Genomic DNA, 17,893 nt, shown 5'->3' with positions numbered 1-17,893 from the left:
ATATCGACGAACTTGATAAAGTAACAAATGAGCTGTCGAGTAAAAAGTGTTTTTAGTCAACAGGGATTGTAAGAATTCTGTTAAAATTGTAATAGTTGAAATCCATGGGAGCGAAAAATATGGGAGCAATACTCAAGGGTCGTTTACTGTGTCCCTTCGGAGACCAGAATGTACCTACAGCAGGTCACAGGCATACACAGCTATTTGCTTCCAGTATTATTATCGACTTATGTTGCTTACAAGCCTTAAACGTTGAGTAGTCCTTCATTTTAGTGGGTTGCCAGTAGGCTCTTCAGTTGACAAAATAACGGCTTTGATATTATGTAAACTTATTCTAGTACCATTAGAAGACGACTTAATTAGTACCCCATATTACCCTCCAATATATCTAGTTTTAGAATTCCTTTTGAAGCAATCCAGCCGCCAATAATTAGTAAACTATTATGCTGTGTTGATAACAACACTAATAATAAACATGTCGATAATAAATATCGAGTTCCCTGTATATTGTCTGCGGAGCAAGTAACAAATGTCCACAACGGCTAGCGACACCTGACATATAAGACGTGGTTGAAGGTAACGATTTGCAAATTTAGTATCGCTATGACTTTATGCAGATTCGGATAACTGATTGAGCTTCATTGTTATAATTATTCTCCTGCGATTCGCACACAGACGAAACTTCTGATACGAAAAGTTGCAAAAAGCGAACTCTTGCTGGAAAAAATCTCAATTGACAAGCCATTGCTGTTGCATACAAAGTTAGTAAGAAGTTTGCAAGTTACAAATGGGGGACAAGCTGACGTGTCAACAGCATTTGTATTCTTCGCATCGTATAGTCCATATAGTCCGCGAATTATCGACTTCACGATGTAAAGAAGATCAGAAAGATGACATAATATCAGGCAGCGAAATGTCGTTCTGGAATATTGTGAAGGGGTAAGTTTAGCTCAACGATCGACTCTTGTACAGCGTACTATTATCAAGAGACAGAAGCATGGTTTCGTACCAAGATTGTACTCTACGTTGTTCTACGTTGGTTCTCGGTATACGTACATCGCATATACTCACTCAGACAAGATTACGATAAGTTTTATGGCGGTGGAATTGCCCCCACATACTAAGCTGTACGAGGCCGAATTATACGAAAGTGGGCTTTCTAACTTCAGAATTGTCGTTTTTGCTAGATTACTAGGTAAATACTAGATTACAACGACAAGCAGTGGGCTGTCATAGGCACTTGCAATTTATTGTTGTTAAACATGTTTATTTGGTTGAATGGAACTGCCACAAATTGTTAGTTAAATATTGAAATACACGAAGATCTTTGTAAACACGTATATTTGTAAAATTATTATATTATTTTTATTAAAAAACTTATACAGTTATTAGAATGAAGCGTCACTTAAGGGTCAAAGAAGTGCCAGTTTACACAACAATGCCTATTTGTTTGATTATATTATACAGTCAGAACCATTTCAGCTTCTTTGTAAATTCTCTTTAAATAGAATATTCTAGAATTCCAGGACAATTTCCATGCCGACCGCATTACAGATTCATTACGTAATAAATAAATGAATATATATATATATATAAATAAATATTAGTTCTACGCTTTTGCCATCTCCAGATGCAAAGGAAGCATATCTACACGCTTCAAATAAGTAGTAATCGATTCTTTTATACAATAACTTTACTAATGCACTATACAGAGATGCACAACACAAAGCCAGTTTTTTTGTGACACCTGTCTCTGACGTACTTCGGGCTAGGGGAAGCCGAGCTGAACCGAGAGGTCTGTTATTGCAATGCTACCCTTCGACTCTTTGGCTGGTCAAGGATCTCTTTCGTATCAGCTAGCCTTCCCCTATGGTCGAATCGGAACTTTGCGCCATTGCTGCAGCTTCCATGGGTTCGCGTCGTATTCTGTCGTAAACTTCCCGTTTTTTTTTCTAGTTCCGTACATCGTAAAGATCGACGGAGGGTGACTTTGCTGGAGCGAGATTAGTAGGGAGGGTTCAGTAGAAGTTCTATAGAAGGCTAAAGATGTAGCAGGCTCAGGATGTATCACAGCGGGATGTACAGGCGACACGAAGCCGTCATACGCAGCCGAAGCTAAGGAAAAGGGTCACAGGGAACAGGACAAATAAGTGGTGAAAAAAAAAAAGAGGAGAATAATTTGGTATTGAAACTTTGGCAAATGTCGGCCTAAGGAAAGGTAGTATCACAAAGTTCGAAGAAGAATTGAAACAAAGGCCTGGTAACCTCATCGAGTTTGTCTGTGGAAAAGGGCGAACATTTTCGTAAGAGAAATATTGCAGTTCGTTGCTGAAACGTGTAAATAATTTAATTAAGCCATTTCTACATTCCGTTTAAGGATGGTTTAACGGTGACTTGAAAAAACGATCTCAGAATAGTACAGTGAACATTATGGAAAATGGATCGTTTATACCCAACTACTTCTATGATTCTGTATATTTTTTTTACCTTTAATATCGCGCTGCGTATGTCTGATATTTTTAGTCTTTTTCTCTCTGAAAAAGACAAATGAGATAATAGACATTACGTGACTAGGGCTTTTAATGAAAAATTGTATAGTCTTATTATTCTTATAGTATAACCGAAGCCCGCTTGAATTTATAATATAACGAACAAAATAATAAAGAAAAACTATGATCATAATATGGTTTCTTTATATAGCCGTATGCATTAGTGATATGTTCTATAGTATGCACCCGTGTTGCTTCCTTAAATAATAATCCTTCCTTAATAATACGGAAAAATAATGGCTATTTTTCCTTTACAGTTTTTGATATCACCAATTACAGGTCGATAATTACCTTATTCCCTGCTGCTGTTAAAATTATAATTTAAATAAAAAGATAAAAAAAAAAACCCTATTTTGTACTAGTGGATCTTGAAATGCATAGTAGTGAACGCTTACATCATTACTTTTGTGCTTCTTTAAGCCTAGTTAGAAAGCATTTGCCACAACTCCAATCAATGGTGAGTAATCAAAGAAAAAATTCGCATTTAGATTACTGAGTAGTCAGTAACGCAAAAAACACTTCAACCTAGGTATCTCTAGCACCAACGGTTAGCTCTGTCTCATCAGTGGCGCTCGAAAAACCATACACGAATCTGTCTCGGTTTTATCATTTGCTCTCCGCTACCTCATTGTAAGTTGGCAGTAAAAAACGAAGGTAGGCGGGCAAACTAAATGTGTAGAATCAAAATTGAAAACGCAAAAACTCTTGTCTCGCCTTTAACGTGTACAAGATCCGAGGGGGACAATCTTCTTTTTAGCCTTTTTCTAGCGTAGCTCATCTGTTTGGTGTCGTTCCCTTCGAATAAGTCTAGATTCCTTATGACACGAACGACACACAAGAAATTCTTGTTGTTGTTGTTGAAAGAAGGTCAACCCACCGGTTAGACAGTTAACCAAGGACGTTAACTTGCACAATAGAATAGTTCGTACTAACAAGTCGTTTAATTCTTTCGCATCTGTACAGCTCGAATAAAAGCAATCCATTTTGGACCCCCCAGACGTTTTCGAGGCAGCCGCTAAGGTCCTGCTGTCACCTAATACCTTACGATGTTGGCCACCGTATGAGAGAGACGGAAATTCGAACGGAACCGCTCGCGTCGACAGTCGTCTCTCCATTGCTCTAGAATGAGAGAGAGACTTATACAATCGTTTGATCTATACCACTTTGAATAGTACTCAAAATTTGAAACTACAGGCAACGTGGAACTGTATCGATGCAAGCCTAAGTTCCTAGTATGATTCTGCAAATTGAATACGTATTACGTTTCGAAGTCCGAATGCGGTCTTGTTAAAAAAAAAAAAAAAAAAGTGGGGATAGCTCATCCGTTTTATGCTGTCGTAGTAAAATCTAATTTTATCGATATAAGTATTGTTTGCATAAAGTGCATATAGCATTTCAGGGATCCTAGGATCAACCATTTGTCCATAGCAGGGCCGCCTTAGCCAACTATTTTCTGGACTACCACACCTAATATTCGTACGAACCTTTTCCTGCAACACTGTTCTGTATTGATGAACCGAATCTAAGATTAAAATTCCAGGACAAAAACAGCAAAAAACGAATGTTCTCTCTATTAATCTCTTAATATTATTAATATTTTTGAGTGCTGGTAGGTAATTAGACTATCATAAAGACGAGGAAGAGATGATAAATTGTAAAATTCAAGCGGTCGAAAAATAGGCCAAAGACTCAAACGAACCTCTTAGCAAGCGCCCGAACGTCAAGTTCTCTGAGAGAGTAAGAAACACACAATTCAACATCAAAAGTCTATGGAGTTGAGAAGAGGTAGCCATTACTTTGTGTTCGGCTCTGCTTCCACGGTCATAGGAGTCTTCAGCTGAAGTAGCCCGAGATCGCTCATAACACAGATAAAATTAGCGCCGGACAGAGACACTCGAATACTTTTTTTTTAATCTCATATACTATGTGTGTTTGTGTGTATCCTGTATTTAAATCTGTATCGATCGTGTTCATAAACGGGTGTCAATTGTTAATGAACGATATTTGAGGCCCCACTTTTTCAAATGCCAGCTCTATCCAGCTCGCTGATTCATCGCATAAACGATCTCCGTGTCAATAATGCAAACATGAACCAATATAATTTCTTATGAACACGATTTTTTGCACGGTGGATAGAACACGGTGTGTCAGATCGTTGATACAGAATTCTTCTTTTTGTGAAGTCGATCCTATTGATAACCTTGTATATTTAACTTCAATGCCCTCGCCACTACGTTACCAAGTGTCCCCAGTGTTGTCCCAGGCGAGCCTACTTTTTTTTCGTTCTTTTTTAAAATATAGGAATACAGTACGTACATTAGATGATTTTCACACGTATTTAATCGTAAAGTTGAGCTACATTCTATATTGGCCAGCAGTGATGAGGTAAGCCAGGTGATGGCGTTGGTCTCGCTATAAATCGAGTCTTTTATAAGTGGAGTGTCTGAGACATTCAACCGGAGATCTTTTTTATGTCGTTTATTATACTACCTGCCTCGTATAGCCATTAAAGTCAAACAAGTGCTGTGAAGAACGCAAGCAGGCTACTTGTCCTACGAGCACGACAGGTGATTTCAATAGCAAATTTGCACAATTGACAGGGCTTAGTTTAAGCTGCTGAAGGCTTTATCCTTGTGACGTCCTATATTCAGTTGAAACAAGGCGCAGATTGGCAGGCAGCGGCGTTGCAGCCTAAGTCAGCTTCTCATACGTAGCTAAGTCAGCTTAACAAACGACAACGCGACCAGACCTGCTAACGGATTACTACTTACGATTAAGTGAAGGATGCTTGCAGAAATATTAATATATCTATGTAAAAGACAATCATGTTTGCTAGCAATAACAACAATAAGTATTTAGTTTAGTCGGAGAATGCGGATTTGTTTTATATCGGCATCGTCCACAGTGTAGAAACAGTTTCCTTAGAACAGGATCTACTAAATAGCAGCTCAATGTACGAAAAAATACACGGAAATGGGAAAGACTAATTCTACAGTAATGACTGGCCTAAATTTGGTTCTTGCTAGTATTTCCAGTGGAAGCACGAGTATGTCTAAATCTTTTCCAGCCATTTGTGACGAATATACATAAGAAGCTGAAGCAGTGTTCCTGTAAAGTGTTCACCAGTCACTGTCTGCGTATTAAATTAGTTTTTAGTAAAAAAAAAAAAAAAAAAAAAAAAAAATTAAATAAAACAGTGAACCATCAATCATTTAATTCATTGCTATAACATTTGAGTTGAGATTAACTTTGAACGTTTGTGGAAAACCGTAAAATTGCCTAGTGCGTCCGTTAGTGAGATAGAATGTGCCTATTTCCGTCGTTAGCTTCCATTCATCCGTCCATTGACAAGGTGTCCCTTAGAAATCATAATCAGATTTCAATTAGGACTTGATAACGTCCATTTATACAGTAACTGACTGTGCGAAAGCTGTCGCTGACAAGGGACAGAAGGCGAAAGTTGCGGGTAACTCAGTTAGTCTGCACTACTAGGTCGACTACTATGACGGAGCTAAAATGTCAACGATTCCCGCATACGACTATAGGGCTCACGTTCAACGCAACCCATCCTGCGCTAACGTAAAACGTGTTCGAGTCAGTCGCACATTGGTCGTATCTAGAAAAAATGTACCGTAGCAACTAATCTAAAGGGTGCTGAGTTGTTTACTAGGACGAGATAACACTGGCCATTAAAGGGGGAAGTTCGATCGGCCTATGCCGCTTGAGCAGTCTGAACCTTCTGCTTATTTGGACGCTATTGAACAAAATATTGGTTATTCTTCAACGGCAGCTGTATTGCTATCGATCATTATCGTCGTAGCTAGCTAAACGCATTGTATCCTTGAAAAAAATATCGCTCAGCGCGAGATTGTAGGTTAGACAAATAATTATAGTTTAACGCTTTTATCTCTACAATAATGAGATTACCTTAAGAATATCTAAATATGTAGAAAAGTAAGTGAGTGTAATTTAAGTTTTATTTGCCTATATTTATGGACAACGATGCTACTTGTTTTTTTTTATTTTACCATTAAATATAAACAAACGAGCGCGCTTAATTCACGCAAGTTTTCTATTGGCTAATTGACTAAATAATCGCTAAATCTATAGGCCGCCGCACTTTTCTAATCAATTTTAAAAACCCTGACTGAATTTTTATATCTTTGTAAAAGGAAATTCGCACGACTCTAAATAGAGCTTCTCTCTTTAGAAACATAAAAAAATATTTTCTTTATTGAACTAGCGTTCCCCTTATCCCTTTTACATTTTTTGTGTATAAATACTTCACAAATTATGGCCTATCTCCAGCAGTTGTCTTCACTGCGCATTGGTAATACGCGTGTTCTGTAATCTCGGCTGATTTTACCGCCGTTGAAAGTTCAAGTTTCTGCTGGATTGCTAGCTTGGCGATTGCGCGAAGCGGCATTATCGACAATCACATTGATATTGTGGTTAAAATTTGGTGGTTTTTGTCGGCACGCGTCTCCTGATTGACGGTTTCACTGTTCCCAATTTTGATTCTTCAGTCGCATACGAGAATCGTGAACGGCGGGGCCATTGTTAGAGAAAGAACGGAAATTGAAGAAGACATGTTTGCGGTCATTGTCAGGTCTTCAGGTGCATCACTTCAACGCTCTGAACTGTCCGATTTTGGCAATATCAGTTTAGTGCGTTGAATTATCGAACGAACAGTGGATTATCAAATATTTGTGCGTTATTTTTACGGATCATAGCCATTATATAGAGCTAGGCGTCTTAACTATATCGTACACACGCGCTAAACAATCGTTGCACCATATTTGTCACTGATTTTCATATCACTCACCTTTTTTGACCGCGAAAATGAATTTGCTCTGAAATGCGGGTAGTCGCTCTTGGCCAACACAGACGCAGATTTTATGGCCTAGCTGAATAAGATATGATATACTCTTTGTGGACATCTCTCGCATGTATCATATTATATGAGTCATCTTAGATTATACCTGACTCCGCCCCAGCTGAGCGAAGGCGAAGCTCTTATGGTTTATACTTCAAACCTGACGAATATCCTTCCCTAATTTATAAACGAATAACAATAAAATCTCAACCAGGACTACAGCATAAAGGCAAAAACAATAGTGAAGCCTATCCCTGCATGCAGCCTAGTCCTCGGATGGCAGCAGGCAGAGACACCATATAATAAAGTTATAATTAGTAAAAACCGATGAGCAACCAAAGTGAAGAACGCCGTGGCGCACCACGGCTGCAAGGTCACTTAATGAAAACCAATGACGGGTGGCAGCTTGCGACTGCTTCGACCATCCTGTTACCGTAACGGCGTTCTAGCGGCAGCATGACGCCTGGCTCATTCTACCTGAGCCCACAGAATGCCTATCGAACCCCTTCGCCAAAGGCAGTACACTACGCGACCGCGTATCTTACGTGCTTTCGACGGAGTCCGTAATGTCTCCAGGGCTTTTGTGAGAGAAGCACATGCATAACTCACTCCCAGTGGAGTGTGCTGTCACCGTCAACAGCGAACCCGTCTCCTTTGGGTTTTTCCTCACTATTGCAATTTTCCTGCTTCATTCATCGACTAAAAGCCCAGTTTTCAGCCTCAGCTATCTATAATACTTATTATGTGCACTGTTATTAGCTCTTTTCCTTATTGTAGCTTTGTCACATCCTTTTTTTTCCGTACGAATTTGCCACATGCTGACGAGGCGATAGATGACATTGGGTGTTAGTACTGCTCTGTATAGAAATAATATCATTATGCCGACAACGTTAGTGATATTGGAAGTGTACGTCTAACTTTTCCTCACGTTGCTCGTCACAGTTACTAACAGCGGCAGTGGAATAAAATCGAATCGTAGCAGTCAATTGATTCAATACGATAATTAATGTGTCACACAACACCCCCCTGTTCTTCCCCCCGCGTTCATAAGGCTGCATGTAGATATGTGCAAAAATATACGCACCAAGCGCTGTGCTGCTGTTGTTGTTGTGAAGATACTGGAGCATTTCGCTTTATCATTTGTCTGCGTTTACAATGGTTAGAAGAATACTGATTACAGATAATGAAGTTTCCATTGTGCTTGTACCCATCGTCGTGGAAGTGACACTCTGGCACCTTCTTTTTTTTTTTTTTTTTCTAAAAAGTATCTGTTTTTGTTTAGATGCAGTATTTGGACACAAAGCATAGGAAACGTTCTTAATACGCCGCCCTGTTGATTATGTATAGCTGATCGGTCGGCGATAAATCAGCGCACGCTAACATTGTAAGGAAACCTGGAACACATGGAAGGAAACCTAATCATCCATCTAATTTGTCTCCATTAATGTTGTCCTGTACCGTACGACCTGGCCAGTTCCACAGATTTTTATAATTATCTATTTATCTGCCAAATATGCGCCTAACATGACTACCGCCCATGCGATTCTATGCGAATGCAAGCTCTCTAGCCCCGTATTCTCTATGTTCGAAACGTTCCCAGTTTTTTTTCTAACGATATCTCACTCAATATTAATTCTATGTTCGTTCAGTCGTCTTCTTCCGTTTTTGTTCTTTCTTAAGCTATCCGACTACGGACGGTGACATATTTGCCCAAGCTTCCGCTAAGTACCTCTTTATATGGCGCTTTGGGTTGGAGGCTTTTTTTTGCTGGTCCTCCTGTCCCTTTCTGGCTCTTCTATCGATCTCCAAATTAATAAATCCCTAATATAATACCAGACATTGGTGCAGATACAGATCCGTGCTGTTTTGTAAATTGATCGATGATTATCATTTGGCTGCTTGCTATTGATGTATAAGTTATGTATATACTAACCGAAGGAAACAACCTACGACTATCAGCCTCTAGGTGCGAGTCTTTCCCGCACTAATAAATAGGTACAAATCAGCGTGCAGCATTACATCTTCAGTTGCCGTTCGTTCTTTCAGCCATAGTACTGTTAATCGATAATATTTATACATGCATTGCCAGCATCAACAAAGACAAAAAAGCTGGAGAGAAGATTTCAGCTATCTGAAAAAATGACGAAGCCACATATCATGTATACAGACACAGTGTGCCCCCGAAACAATATGCTCGAAAGGACTGAGGCCAATGGACGCTCACCGCTGGTCAGCTGTGGTTGTCCACAATCAGCGAACCAGACAATAAAAAAACAAACACCAAAGTCCTCCTGAGGCGCTAGTCACGTGTGGGGACGTTACCGTTACTGTCAATCAGCGACTGATCATCTCGTCTCATACTGCATGCGATATCAACTGCTACTGTTATGTTTGGTAATCATGTACGGTGTTCCGAACTTCCGATCAGTTGGACGATTTTTCGTCTTTTGGCCAATCGCCGGCTTTTCGTCGCTCAAAATCGCGCAGGCTCTCGAATCTTGATCCGAGATTCCCTGGCTGAGTCCCGTCCGTCGATGAACTATTCGTCTGTTCTTTCAGCCGTCTATCACTCATTCTAAATGATCCCTTTTTTCTTCCCATGTCTTCTTGTGAGTTTCGGTTTGAACAGGCTACTTGATTCGGAGATGACGGTTAAGGCGTCGGCAACGACTATAGCAAGAGGACCCATTTCATTCCTGCACAGGAATTGTAAGATTGGCAGAAAGCCAGCCAATCTTCATTTTCCTCCTCTTCTCTGTTATTGTCTTCTTCATCTTCTACGATATTCTGGCCGTTGTTGATCCTACCATTGGTACCGTAGTGCTATAGGTTTTGATGATGCGGCTGTGCTCGGATTGGGTGTCTCGACGCCCTCTCGCCTCGTTTGCGACGTTCATGGCGACGCTCTGATCGGTCGCTGAGAACAGCCACCAATGGTTTCCCGTCAGTACACGAGCTTATTTTACCGTTGTTGAGACTGCTACGGCAATTGTTGTTGTTATTGCCGTTGCAATCTGAGTTTTGACGCAGCCGCCTAGTTCTGCCGTGTTCCGTGTCCGGGATTTTGTTTAGTTCTATAGAGATCTGTGTCCCTTTGCGGTCGCGGCTTTCCGCTTCGACATCCTCCTGTTCAATGTTCTTCATCACGCGATATCGAGGCAGACGGGCGAGTAGACAGATAGGCATACACCGAGAGAAAATGGGATGAACGGGGTGGGATGAAAGAGGACAAAAAAAGAGCTTCGATGGGAAGTAACAATAGTTCTATGGATAATGTTAGAAGAAGCCTAGTGTCTACAGCCGAAGCTACCGCAATAAGTTGCCCTATTCAGTAGTACAACTGTCAGGTAGTAACAAATAGATAACAACCACAAGGGCTGGCTGTGATCCGATCAGTGTAAAAACAACAAGAGTTTACTTCGTTAATGGCCGATTGTCTCCGACTGACCCCCTCCCTTGAAATTCTTTCCTCGTCTATTGCCTACATGCGTTAGTGGTAGACAGGACTTATTATTGTTCTAACTATTATCGTTGTTGTTGCGGTTACCTGTTACAGATGATGTTTTATTATAGGAAGGAAATGTTGTTTACTTTTCGAGCCGGGTTGTACTGCCGGCCGCAGGGCCGCTGTTTATTTTCCGATGAGTGTCAAAAGCTGGTGCTGCTGCTGCTGCTGCTGCTACTGTTATTATTGTTGTTGGTCAGATCGAAAATGAGATGCAGACAAATCAACGACGGGTCGTGATGCGGCGGATGGACAAGTCGGCAACGCCTTTGTGCTCACAAATGGGACCGGATCACGGTACAAGAGCAGATGATAAAAGGCTTACCGGCAACATTAAAAATTGTCGAGCAAGGGGATAGAGAACCCACGGATACTGAGAATATGTATGTGGCTACTGAAACGGCCAAATGCATCGTTTAAAAAACAATACGCAAATGGGTATTCTTGTTACAGCCGTTAGCTTATGCTATTAGCAAGCTCGGACATAGTAAGCATAGTACAGAGTGACAGATATTATGTAGGCCGTATCGTAAGCCCGAATCGAACTCATCAGAAGTAACGTGGCGGCAATACAAAGGCGCAGTTTTTACTAATAAGGTTAATTTGGGCATGTCGTCTAGAGGAATCAGCAGCATGCTGGCAGAACCGAACGTCGTGCAAATTTGGAAGCCCCTTTAAAGCAAACTAATTGTTAGAACGTCTACGAAACGTTTTTCGAACAATTAAGCGCGACCTGCAAAAATTTGCCCCCTTCAAAGGCATCTACATCTATAGCCTGACGCAAACCTACACATTTAAAAAGTGCAATGATCGAAAAACGACCTACCGTTTCTCGATACAAATTCGTATTCACATTTAGATATCAATCAATCAAATAGATATTCACGTTACAGGGCACTGGCTAAACTTACTGAGAAACCCTGATAGCCCTAGTATGGCATCATGTTGCATAGGTTCACTTTTTAGGCCAATGATATTTTCTACCGGCGGGAACATACCGCAATGGCAGACGGATTAATCGGTTGATTTAATTTAACAGCTTTTAATTTGACGTTAAGGTACATTCTCCGTCCTTTAAGAAAGTACTTTTCTATATACCCTTAATGGTCACTAGTCCGAATCCCGCCAGCGATATACGGGACCCGGAACCTGAAGGTTTGCTATTCTAATCCTGTTCGGTCTTGTTCGGTCTATGCAAATCGACCAATTCTATACTACACGACAGGTGTAATCAAACAAAGAAACAGATGAGCTCGTATATGTACATCTAGTAAGCAAATACTTCGGCCCATTCGATAAGCCAAGACCTATACGAGCTCGAATTGTACAATTATAAGATATTCCAAATGGCAAGTCGGTCCGCATGGTCACAGATGCAGCTGATACGAGTGGACTGAGCAAGGCAGTACTTTTATTATTTCGCGTCCCATAGAATTAGAAGCAAGCCGGCCTTCTAGACATTTTTGCAACTTAAGCTTCATTCGATTACAAATAACGCATACACAGGTAAGGTACCAGTAGAAGACACGTCTCAATGAGCGGACGATACCGGCAACGAGCTTAGTATTCAGACGACACACGTAAATTGCAGACACACTCACATACAGTCGTGAGGCGAACTTAGGCCTGTTTTTCGGAATAATCTGCCACTATGTTAACACGTTGCTACTAATAAACAACAACAGTAAAAGCAAGACTCGCTCTACAAAGCATCCCCGACTGCCAACAAGAGCTTACTAGAAATTCGATCAAATATTTCTTCGTAGCTTCTGCGATGGGCAGATCCAAGGTCGAGTCAAGATACTTGACTGCAAATCGAAAACAAACGGGTTTATAGATAGTTACATCGACGCCATTTTTCTCTTACTGTCACCTTTTGACCATACAGCAACTGTGGGGGATATCCGCTGTTTCATGTTAACATCGATTCTGCATGTAGGATCAATCCATTGCATGAGGGTGCAGAGAGAAGCGTTTTGAGGTTTGACTAACTGACCTCCAGACCAACTGCACGTAAACTTTGTAAATGATGATAGTTAAACACGTGTAGACAAAAACAAGCGTATAAGTCTCACAGTGCAAGCAGGCCTTCTTATACCAGCCTCTAGTCTATTATCTTTTAGGTATTTGCTTGGGTAGCTTCTTATCGTCTTTCAGGCAGCTTTTTGTCACGACAAAAACTCAGTACTAATACTTAACGGCGCAAGCGAACTTGTTTTGTTCTGTCATAGGATACGGACAACGCGTCTGCTGCGCTGTGAATCAAATATCCTACAAAGAAAATTTATTTTGAAGGATTCTAAGGGAATAACTACAGTCCTCGCACACTGTTTCAAATAATTGAAGTAGGACCTTTACGAGTCGCACCTCGTTGTTCTTCAGAACACTGCTTTGGAAAGTAAGATGAGCCTCCTTTATTCGACAGTTCGTTTATACCTATCGCTTTTTCAACTACGTTTTTTCCACGTAACAAGGAAGCCTTGAAATGGTAAATTTGTACAAATGTTAAATGAAATGGTAAAAATGTGCAAAGTTTAGAATACCGCTGAAAAAAGCCTAATGTAATCGCGCGCAAGTCAAAAACGTAAACATCGTTAATGCATGTGAGATTATTATCAGGTTTGTTGTTATGGCCGAAATTGTCCTCAACTTTCGACATCCTAAGAGAGCTATGTATAACTGACACTACCAGGCAATGTCGATATCGCTCAGGGCAATTTCAGGCCGTTGAAACGTGAGTCGACAGCAAACGTATCGGCTCTACTATACGAAACGGCATGATGAAGATAGTTGAACTGGGTCGAGCCGTACGTCTATTGAGCTGCAGCTCAATCTTCCTTAACCGCTTCGCTGACGAAGTTGGCGAAAACGTCTCAATCTTTTGATCGTTTGACGGCTGTACTGACCCCGACTGCAATTTGGGGCACCCTAACTAGTTCAGGAGGGATCGAAACAGAAACGGCGGGAAGATCGTGGTAGACGAGACCGGCCGACAGCCAGCCAAGTGAAGTATTAAACGGCGACCGCATGATTTTAGTTTGCGGACGGGCCGGATGATGGCGCGGATGTTATGCTGTTGTTGTTGTGAACGACGATACCGACAACTCGAGTTTGCTATGGAGACGCCACCTCATCTGTAAAAGATCAAATGTAAAAGCAATTTCCTCTCAACAACGACTGGCTATGTACCGTATGCACGCAATATGTAGGCTTTGCTCTTCTAAAAGTTTTTCGTTACCAGCTGTTGCGAACGCCACCGCGATTGTTTTGCAGGTTAAGTAGTACAAAAGGGTATATATATTTCCTTGACGCGTCGAACGCGTTCGACGATTTGGACATTTCTAGTGGACATTCCTATTGCGAGTGTTACTTCCGTGTACGTTTGTATCTGAAATAAGGCATGATAGGATCTATTAGGATAGCTGGAGTGCTTGGCAGACAGTGTTTTTTAGCATTGTAAGTTGTCTCGCGACTTACCGTTATCCAGCCTAACTACCCGATATCGCTGTAATAGCAGTAGTTAGACAAAAGTGAGCATCAAACATGACAGAAGCTGCAACTATACATATTTCTATTAGGCCAAGCAGTGTTGACAAACAGGAAACTGCCACCGACAATAATGGTGGAATATTAATTTGGATCTGAATAATATACGTACAACCTTGTATAAAATCAGGTCAAAAATGTAGATATTTGGATAAATATGTGTACCTTGAAGAAATAAACAGAACTGGAAAAACAAAGACAATTGTTTCAATATAGATATGTTTGACATAGGGATAAAAATCCTTTTCCAGAGCTTTCCGTTTTCGCAAAAAATGAAAAGAACATTGCCGAGCAGTGTGGTAGAATGCCATTGTGGAATAGCTTGGAAGTTGACACGGGCAAATCAAAGTGGTGGAAAAAGGTGCCTAAAAGCAGGCAGCAAGCGAATGCTATTATTCCAGGTACGCTGTTTACCTAGTGTTAAAAGTTTTATATAGGCATAAAAAGAGCACTTAAGAAAAGCGCCACAAGTCACTATCGAAGTATCGGTGTAGAGTCGAGTTGCCGTCAACTTAGAACTTGAAAAAGAAGTACGCTTCACAATATGCCGATGTCAGCTGTTCCGTACACGTACATTGTGTACCTCACATAAACTGTTTACCGGCATCTGCGCGGAGCGGCATCATATGAACTACAAAGCCAAAAAAAGTACAACAGCATAGTACCATGCCAACGGTTACAATCAAGCCGGTTCAAACGTAAGCAAAGAAACGATACCGAAAAAAAAAGGGAAAAGACTGAAAACGGGCAAATAAGAGAAAACGACATACGGCGTACGGGTGAGCGAGCCAATTACTTTGTGCCGGTCAACTAAGAGCGGTACAAAGTCTGCCTGGCTCTAGGGCAGCAGGCACCTATTCGCATAATTGCTTTATAAGCGACGGACGAGACAAGCCGCTCTGGTTAGGAGATCATTATTATTATTATGCAATCATAACGAAAAAGACTCAGCCAGTCGCGCGCGCGCGCGCTGCGCTCAAGTCAAATGCTGACAGTAGTCAACAACAACATTAATTATGGTGTACATAGGCAGACACGTAGAGATACACGTGCACCCACACAGCCATATATATATGCACAACCATCTATTATATTAAGACATTAGAGGGCGCCCCTCGAACTTAGCTTACTGGGACGACGGGTGACTGAGTGGGCCACTGTCGGCTGTCGTCTGCTAGTCGAGTGCCTTTCTTTCATAGTATATATATGCACTTGGCTGTATTCTCCCACAGGACTTGGTCAGTAGCAGTCTGACCAGTTTTTCAACTGGATTTATTGTTCACTATTCGCGCATAGCTAGCTAGTATCGCAGAAGAATCGATTCCTTTCCGATATAACAGCGCTTTTGGCGCCTCACTGTGATGCTGCACGGCCCTATCTAACAGGAATAACTTAGAAAAAATGACCAGAATTAAATAAGAGATCTCTCGTGCACTAGCCAAAACAATGCCGTGTTTGAAACTAATGGAAGAGAATTACAATAGAAAAGAAGGACAAACGAAGGTTGTATTTATACGTTAGTATATAGCGTCATTAGGAAACAAATGAAATTTGAAAGCAGGCAGCTTATTTTTCCATTAAGTAAAGTTTGTTTTGAGCATTTCAAAATACGGCGAACGATCACGTGCGCACACAGCTCGCGTGTATTCTATTCAGAATAATAAAATCCAAATAGCTACCGAATGACTAATGAATTCTCTAATTGTGAGCGTTGTTTTACTGTGTAAGTGTCCTAAAAAAAAGAGGCCAAATGAAGATTTCATATAATTATACAAGCAGCGAGATATAAGTATACAATGATATATTAACGCTCTTGGATAATTTGCCAGAATATAGCTACCTCATGTTCATTAATAATCATAATCGACTTAATGTGAAAAGTTCACTCGACGCAGTTCTTTCGTTTCGAGTTAATTCTCAGTTATTTTTCTTTGCCAACATGCTTTCGGTATTCGTTCACAAACTGTTATGTGCAGGTTTTGCTGGAATAAGCCGAGGTTTTTCCATTAAACAGACCTATAAGACAACAGAGTAACCACATTCAGTGTTCCTTTTCACAAATCCTTTATTATTGTCTGCTAGCTCTGAGGCTTGCACCCGGGGTGATGGTAACCAGACCACGTCGACGCACGGCCTCTCCCGAACGCACAGCCTCAAACGGCACTAAACAATCACACATTTGTAATACAATATGCCTAATACAATCATGCCCGATGGGATGATTTAGGCAAGTCACAGATGGCGTTAGTTGCATCGTACCTGCTGCCCAGGAAAATGAATATGTATCTGAGTCTAGGGAACTGCAAGTGGCAATGATATCCCCCAACCCGGTGATACGCACAATAAATATAATTCGTTGCAGTCATTAGTTGTGCGGAACTTTTCCGTTATTTCCTCGCACTATACACAGCGGAGCACGAAACGAACGTCAGAACGCTTTACTTGTCTTGAAATGAAAGTGTTTCTAGTTTGATAGGTATTATTATATAATCAGGCAAAAGTTACCGTCGTATTAAGACAAACCCCGGCATCTACGTCACTGATCTAACTCGTTGCGACCCAAATGCTCGCGGTGGCCGAGTTCGCTTTTAGACAAATATGTCATTTGGTATATCAGCGAATTTGAGCTAAGTATAGTATAAGGTACTTGTATACCATGAGTACGACTTTATCTCAAACAGGTACGACCAGGACGCATTTGACTGGCGCGGCTGTGTTGGCAAAATCATATTCTTGGTAGGAAAATTTGAATCAGCAACGTTTAAACAGGAGGAAGAACGCGAACTTAATTGAATCAGGGAACGTATGTTTTTTTCTGGTATCACTTAGGGATACTCTATTATCTTCCAGGTAATAAGCTCCCTCCAGTTCTCTTTGTATGGGAGCTAGAATGATATTAAGTCGCATATTAACACAGATATCTCAAGTTAGCATCCAGTTACTTGCGTGGACTGATCAATATAGTTCGATTGTCATTTTACAAACGTGCTCAACGTAAATGTTTCAAAATTCAAAAGAGGGAAACCAAATGTCTTGCTTTAACCACTACTGTCTCAGTTTCAGTCTCAAATGGAAATCACAGGCCTCTTGTAACTACAAATCTGCCAATGACGACAATAAAGTAAGAGCTTTGCCAGAGACCCGTATCTAGCGTAGACCCCACCTCAAGCTTAGGCAATACGCTTGAACAGGTTATACAGAGATATAAAGCGAAGAAGTTAATTAACACATAAAATTGGGGACAAACATAATTTTAGATGATGTCTTGTTAGTCCGTAGGAGGTGATTTGCATCCTCTCATAGTGTTAACTATTCTTAAGTGAGAACTTTAGTTGTCTCGCTAAATGAGACCTATTAAGATTCAACTTTTCATTTTTCTTTGAAAAAAAAATGAGCTTCTTTATTGTTTTAGCATCT

At 40.7% G+C, this 17,893-nt stretch overlaps 1 long non-coding RNA gene across 2 annotated transcripts; it reads right to left on the bottom strand.

The window, feature by feature from the left end:
* Positions 1–12,327: 12,327 nt before the first annotated feature.
* LOC111272807 (uncharacterized) lies at positions 12,328–15,530 on the bottom strand. 2 transcript variants are annotated; one of them, XR_002687736.2, is made up of 3 exons: positions 15,247–15,530; positions 14,169–14,318; positions 12,328–14,064 (listed from the first exon to the last, which is right to left on the bottom strand). It is a non-coding gene; the product is annotated as an uncharacterized LOC111272807 (long non-coding RNA). The 2 variants fall into 2 exon arrangements; XR_015315851.1 differs by lacking the exon at positions 15,247–15,530 and adding an exon at positions 14,891–15,030.
* Positions 15,531–17,893: the final 2,363 nt, after the last annotated feature.

The sequence above is a fragment of the Varroa jacobsoni genome, unplaced genomic scaffold (genome assembly GCF_002532875.2).
Source record: "Varroa jacobsoni isolate VJ856 unplaced genomic scaffold, vjacob_1.0 contig03323, whole genome shotgun sequence".
Taxonomy (NCBI): domain Eukaryota; kingdom Metazoa; phylum Arthropoda; class Arachnida; order Mesostigmata; family Varroidae; genus Varroa; species Varroa jacobsoni.
Note: the sequence above shows the minus strand (reverse complement) of the source record. Positions and strands in the feature narration are given on the sequence as shown.